Below are 7,481 nucleotides of genomic sequence, written 5' to 3'. Positions count from 1 at the left end.
TTAATTTATGCATAATGAATATTCAAGGAGAGATATTTAAGTAGGTAGTTGGATGTGAGGACCAGAGCACAAAGAAGAAAAAAGAATTTGGGAATTATTGGCATAGAGGTGACAAATGAAGCTCTGAGAATGAGATTGCCAAAGTCAAAAAAAAAAAAAATAGCAAAAAGGGGACTGAAGATAAAATCAGCTATAAGTGGGCAGCAAAAGGCAGAATATGAATCCTAGACTAAAGAGAAGTGAGACAAGTACAGTCAAAAGAGAACCCCATCATGGAAGCTGAGGGAGGAAAGATTTAAGAAGGAAGAAGGGATGGGGCAGCTAGATGGCGCAGTGGATAGAGCACCAGCCCTGGATTTAGGAGGACCTGAGTTCAAATTTGATCTCAGACACTTTGACACTTCCTAGCTGTGTGACCCTGGGCAAGTCACTTAACCCTAATTGCCTCAGCAAAAAAAATAAAAAGGAGGAAGGGGGATTTACCAGGAGGGGGGAGGTCACATCCTATAGAAGGGCCAGGGGAATTTGAAGGGCTGTAGGATGGTCCCAGGAGGAGCCGCTGGACCAAGAGAAACTGAAGAATTGATTTCTGAAGCAAGCCAGGCAGAAGGCACTGATAGAGATCAGTTTAGCTCCATGGTCCCACTCTCTGGGGAGGTCCTCTAGTCAGAAATCCAAGTTATATCAACACCCTGAGACCATCCTCTGTAGAAGTCTCCAGTCTCATCTTGCCATGCCTTGTCAGAAATCCCAGTCATGTCTCTGAGATTAAATTTTCCCTATAAAATGTACTTATGGGCCATCCCATGGCTCTGTCCTCCTTTAGGTCAGCTTGCCTCATGGTGTCTTTCCCTTCCTCCATGCCATGTGGTATCTCCTCTAACTCCCCATGTGCTTCCTAACCTCACTTCTAACTAACCCTTTTGGGGTTAGGTCCTTTTCAGGATTTACCCTGCTAGCTAAGGCCATGCCCCATTGATGTGGGTCTAGTGCTAGAGAATTGATGTGAGAATCCACTCTCATCAGAGACCCAGGTCCAAAGTGAAAGAATTCACAAACATGAAAAGTCTGAATGGCAAAAGGGATTTTTATTGGCACTGAAAAGCCAGCTTTGCTAGGAAGACAGACTCCTCAGTGGCAAGAGTCCTGGCAGGCAGCTGTGCCAAATTTGTTTTGAGACATTATTTGAAGTTGTTTGGAGGGTTATTTAGGAGAACTCAGATGAGTCCCTGCCTTTTCTCTGCTATCTTGGCTTCCCTGCCTTTAAAACCCATCTTCTTTTCCTCACATTAGATGCCTGATCATCCAGGACTTCAGAAGACTTCCTCACTTTCTCAGTTCTCAGTTCTCTCTCTCTTCTTAGAGAGGTCCCTTGGCAAAGCACAATCCTACTTTGGACTTCTGCAAAGATTTGGGGTTCAAAATTGTCTTTTTATTAGCAGTCTGAGGCTTGGTTCCAGTTGAAAAGAGAGTCAGTGCCCCCAGGCCTAGATATTTATTTTGGAATTTCAAGCCACTCAACAGGCCCAGATCTCCAGCTGAATAAAATCATTTTGTAGGCTTTTCCCCAGAGCCTGGAATTTTGCAAAGAGGATCCAGCTACCCGCAAAAGATCAATGGAAGGTGGCTTGACCAAGCAAGATCTCAAATTGAATCAAGTCACTTGTCTGGGAACACATGTTTTCCCAAATATTTTTGGAGTCTTGAGACTCCTAATCTCCCTTCTTTTACAGATCAAAGGAGACACAATTTCAGAGTTCACCCCCATTGCTTCCCCCCAAAAATCAAGGACAGTTTCAGAGTTCACCCCTGTCACCAACTCACCTTGGGTAACTGTGAGTTCCTGAAGAATCTCTTTCATATGCTCTCTCCTTTCATATTTACCATTCCATGTATCTATTGTATCCCTTCATTTTGTCTGTAACCTCTTCCCTAAATAAATCTACCTTTTGCCAAAGAGAATGACCACTGTGAATTCTTCACATGACTGAAGCCCAGCTGTTAGTGCCTGCAATCACCTGGTGTCTCCATCACCCACATCAGAATGACTAACCAAAAAATCAATGGGACTAGGGAGTAAGACTGTTTGGAGAGGATACCCTTGAATGTGGTGAAGCTTCCAGGCTGCAAGGAATAATAAGGGATTCATTCTGGTGAGAAATGGAGAGATTAGGAGAGCTGGAGATGTTTGAGTGTGTGGGCTAGAGCTGGAAGGGACCTTGGACAGTGTTTGCTTACCTCTCATTTAATTAATCCAAACCCTTGGCAGTCATAAATCTTTGAGGTAGGGGAAAGGTTTGGAATTGGTCTCAGGTCTCTAGATTACTTCTTAGGATAGGGCAGGAAAACATTCTCTAAGCCTGTGCTTGATCAGCTTTATGGAAGGTTAATTGGTGGTAGGGAATTTTTTGTCTATTATTAACACCATTACTCTGATGCAGTTTCTTTCCTCCAACTCACAACTTGGGAAGGTTTTACCTGAAAGAAAACAAAGCTGCCCTTAAGGTCTAATTGGCCTCAGTTTTTCAGGCATAGCTTTCCTAATCAAGCAGCATAAAATGTCTAGGCCTCTCAGAATTGGTAGATGCTTAAGACCACATAAATCAATATATCCAAAAGACTTACTAAATGCATTTCAAGATGGGAGGAAGGAGCACAGGGATGCATCCAGAAAAGCTAAATGCTACTGTATCCCATTGTATAATCTTGATATTAGGGAAAAGTATCTACTATGTGTAATGTTAATTACTTTTGAGTGTTCCATTTTGTCTCAATCTCAAGCTAGAACAATGAAGATAAAGGTGTAGGAGTTTTGCCTCCCAATACCCCATATACATAAATAATCCCTCCCCCATTCCAAAAAAATCAAACTGAATAGAATCCTTAGGACATCTCTTGAGTTTAGGATAACCTGGAATTTTAAGGATTTTCTGAAATCACTCCAAAGTGGAAAGGACTTTTAGTATCCATCAGCTAGCTGGGTCTCACAAAGAATGGAAGACCAAACACTCTCTCTTGATATATTGTTGTTGTTGTTTTAGTCATTTCTTACTCTTTATACCTCCATTTGGGTTTTCTTGGCAGAGATATTGGAATGGTTTGCTGTTTCCTTCTCCAATTCATTTTACACAAAAGGAACCTTTTTGATAATTTTCACCCAACACTATTTAGAGGACCTCAGTGTTAAGATCATAAAATTTTTCAGCCACATCAACATAAAATTAATTTGCCTTTTAATTTAAAGGGACAGGCTAATTCTTTAGTTGCGGAAGAGACTGGCACAGGGTAGTGGAAAAGCAATGGATTATAGGGGAGGGGGTGAAGAAGAGAGGGGAAAAAATTAGAACACAAGGTTTTGTAAAGATTAATGTTGAAAATTATCCATGTGTATATTTTGAAAATAAAGCTTTAATTAAAAAAAAGAAAAGCAATGGTTCAGAAGGCTTAAGCATAAATCCTATAATTATTGTTAGGATCAATCACGTAACTTGATTATCCAGTGAAATATGAAAAAGTATTTGCATAAATTTCCCCAAAATACTAGGTGCTTCTGATAATGTCCATTTAAAATGTTATTTGTATGAATAGTTTAAATTTGTCCACCAGACTAAGAAATGCTGCAGGATTTTGCAAACATAACTGCAGATAGGCAGCAGGCCTTCTTCTTGCTGTGTTGCTTAAATAGTTCATAAAAACTCCGTGATTCAGTGTGTTGGTGTGACTGCAAAATTCTGCAATGTTTTCAACAAGTCATTTTGATTTGATTTTCATGTTTCTTGTTTTCTCTTGAATCCCCTCTATGGAAAAGCAAATAATGACGACTGGAATAAAAGGCAGATCAAACAGGAGAGAGATATATCAACAAGGGTTCAGTTTGAACAGAACCAATAGTAATATCAATACTTTGAGTAATCTGCCTCTAAATCAGAAAAATGTCCTCTTGGAATATGTCTAAAGTTTATTTTTAGAGCTGAAACTATCCTTTTACTTCCTAATGAGGCTGGGAGGTAAAAAGGGTTCAAATTACCAAGGAAATTGACTGTACTTATACATAGTCTATCAGTAAGATAGAGATTTTCAAATTCTCTTAATTCATAAATGAAAATCTTGGAATAATCCTATTTTCCCACCTTTTATTGGAAGCTAATTGAATATGACTCAAAAGTATACTAGATGCCATGTCATCATTAAAAAATGTTCTCCATACTAGAATTGCAAAGGATATGTTGTTACATATGATTCTTACTCAAAAGGGGCTGAATCAGAGAAATAAGTATCGATTAATCTACACATAAACTCAGTTGGGTCACATGACTTTCAACTTCAACTTAAATCCCTGCTATAGAGCTGAAAGTAATAATCACCTATGTAGGGATAGCTAGATGGCACAGTAAACAGAACACTTGGGCTCAAGTCAAGTCAGGAACTTCAAAGTTCAAATAGTACCTTAAACACTTACTAGCTGTGTAACTCTAGGCAAGTCATTTAACTCTGTTTGCCTCAGTTTCTTCATCTGCAAAATGATTTGAAATGGCAAACCATTCTAGTACCTTTGCCAAGAAAACCTCGTGAAGTGTATAGTCCATTGGGTCGTGAAGAGTTGAACATGATTGAATAGAGTAGTAAGGTTTGGATGGTTTCTACTGAAAGTTTTAAACTGAGATCTTTTAGGGGAAGGGTTGAAAAGTCCCGGATGTGAACTGTGTCTCTTTTAATCTGTGGGGGAAGGGTGATTCTAGGTCTCAAACTCTCCTGACCTCTAGGAGGGGCATACCCTCCTGTCCATAAAGGAAACTACCAAGATAAGTAATCTCTTTCAATTTTGAATTGAGTTGAAAATCAGTCTCTTGGATTCATCTAGTGACTGGCCCTCATTTGGGGGCCACAGATCAAAGCAGCCCCAATATATCTAGTGCTGTATACCCAGACATTTTGCAAAAGTCTTAACAGGATTTTGCCCACTGATGAAGATATTTTCTTCTCAGTGTAAAACAATCTCTGCAAAATCATCCTAATGGGATTCTTTGCCCACTAAGAAAACTGTCTTCTTAGTGTAAATAAATCCCTTTTTGTTACAAACTTCTTTCTCAAGGAATCGGCAAAATCGACCAGAGGGGATCTCTTGCCCTCAATTCTCGCACCTCATCACTATTAGGCTGTAAGACAGCAGATACAGTTTACCCTGGCAATTTATGCCCCCCTCTACCCTTACCTAGCACTAAAGCATTTATGGATTGACTGAAATCAGAAGATAACCATATATGGGCAGGAGATGGAAGGGATTGAAGCTGCTGGGCACCAAACCCTCTTAGAACTGCTATTATTCCATATTTGACCAGATAAGCCAATGGGTACTACTTAATTTTATGTTCTGTCTTTTAAAGTTTTGATGTTGGCTATATACATATAGGCTCTAGATATGAAATATCATAGAATAAATAGGTCAGGAATAACAGAAATAGAGGCCATGGGATTAGAAAAGCTTGATCCTGGCAATTAAAAAAAATCAACTTGGATTACAGAATTTAGATTTGAAAGGAGTCTGAGGGATCATTTTAATTCAATCCCTGGATTTTATAAATAAGAAAACTGAAGTCCAGAGAAGTTAAATGGTTTATCTAAGGTTATATATATACAAAACAGCAGAACCATGTCTGGAACCCAGCCCCTCAGACTATAAATATAAGCTGTCCCAAAACTATTAGTGCAGTTCTAAGCTTTAATAACTTCAGAAGTATAAATGCTACAAACTAACAAATAACACTTAAAAATTATATAAAATTTTAAAATACTGATAAGTTTCTTATTAAAATTCAACATAACCACCATCTTGTGCTATAAATACTTCAGTTGCAATTTCAGCCACAGTGTCTTCACTTGCTCGAGGTCTCCCAGATCTGGGCTTGTCATGAATTGAGCCCGTTTCCTTGAATTTTTTCATCCAGTTGTTAATTAAATTTCTGTGGGGAGCCTCTTTCTTATAATGGGAAGCAAATTTTCTTCTTACAGCTGTTGCTGATTTGAGTTCAGCCAACCAGAGGACGCAGTTGACTTTTTCTTCAATATTTGCCATTTTCAGAAGGACTGAAACAAAAAATTAAAATTAAAAAAAAAATCAAATTGATAAAACTAGGTGTAAAAGAAATTTAAATTTGGAGGATTCAACGACTGATTAGGAATCAGGGTTCAAATCCTTCTCTGTGACTCTGTGTAACTATAAGCTATTAAAGTTAACCTCTCTGAACCTCAGTTTCTTCTTTAAAATGGGCATAATAATTTTACTATTTAGAGATGGGTAAGTGGTGCCAGACCAGGAAGCAGGACACCTGAGTTCAAATCCACATAGTTTACAAGTAGTGTGACCCTCAACAAGTCACTTAACTGCTATCTACCTCAATTTTTTTCACCTGTAAAACGAGGAACAAGAGCACTTAATTCCCAGGAATATGTTCAAAGCATAAAATAAGGTATTTATAAAAAAAATCTGCAAACCTCAAGGAGCTATATTAGGCTATAAAGTTATATATATGTAAGCTTATTATTATTATGGCTAAATTAATATAACAATGATATTTATTATTATCATCACTACTATCAACAACGTCCATGTTGCTATGACTATGAGCAATAACATCCGTTGTGACAGGAATCCTAGATTCTCCACATGAATGAGAAACATCGCCACATTTAAATTGCCTCAAGGGTTACGAGGAGCAAAAATATGTAAATCATTTAGCAAGCTTTAAAGAGCTACGAAGTCATTCATTTCTAAGACCCTACAAACACCCACTTATGAAAGGAAATTGATCGATTCATCGGATGTTAGAGCTGGCAGGGATGCTCAGGAATAACTGAGGACTCCTCCCACCTACTCTCCTGCATGTCAGAGACGGCTGCTGGTCCCCAGAGACGGACAGTGACTTACCTAAGACCCACAGCAAGCCTCTGTCAAACAGAGGCTTGAATAAGCACTGCGATTTGGATTTGATATCAATTTTAAAGCCAGTTAACGGAAAGATTGTCCTCCCTCCCGCTTCGCTTTCTCCTTTTATTACTGGCTTCTCTCCTTCCTTTCCTCAGCAGCGTCTTCCCTTCCTCCTCTTCCCTTAACCCCCCTCCCTTTTCCTCCTCCTCAACCCCCTCCCCCAGAAATCTGACTGGGGGCTCCGCCGGCGCTTGCGCAGTGGGGTGGTAGGGCCAGCCCAGCTACGTTCGCTTCAGCTCCGCGCGAATGTGTCAGTAACAACTTAGGAACCCGACTGGGAAGCGGCCCTACAAGACGCGGCATCGAAATCTTTTTCCAGATTACCCCTCTGGCACGTGCTGAGAAAGGTGGGAGGAACGAAGAGAGCCGGAACCCTCGGGCTGCAGCCCGGTCCGTTTTTTCCTCGTCCCCGCTTCCTGTTATTCTCTCGCCCGAGCAACTGCTTGCGTCACCTCCTGGGCTTCCCGAGATAGGACGGTAGGGACACGTCTCCCTA

The 7,481-nt window shown here is 39.9% G+C and overlaps 1 long non-coding RNA gene across 1 annotated transcript; it reads right to left on the bottom strand.

The window, feature by feature from the left end:
• Positions 1–5,595: 5,595 nt before the first annotated feature.
• On the bottom strand, positions 5,596–7,448 carry LOC116421810. Its single transcript, XR_004232345.1, has 2 exons — positions 6,926–7,448; positions 5,596–6,084 (listed from the first exon to the last, which is right to left on the bottom strand). It is a non-coding gene; the product is annotated as an uncharacterized LOC116421810 (long non-coding RNA).
• Positions 7,449–7,481: the final 33 nt, after the last annotated feature.

Source organism: Sarcophilus harrisii, chromosome 2, assembly GCF_902635505.1.
Source record: "Sarcophilus harrisii chromosome 2, mSarHar1.11, whole genome shotgun sequence".
Taxonomy (NCBI): Eukaryota; Metazoa; Chordata; class Mammalia; order Dasyuromorphia; family Dasyuridae; genus Sarcophilus; species Sarcophilus harrisii.
The sequence above is the reverse complement of the archived record's forward strand: the minus strand, read 5'-3'. Positions and strand labels throughout refer to the sequence as shown.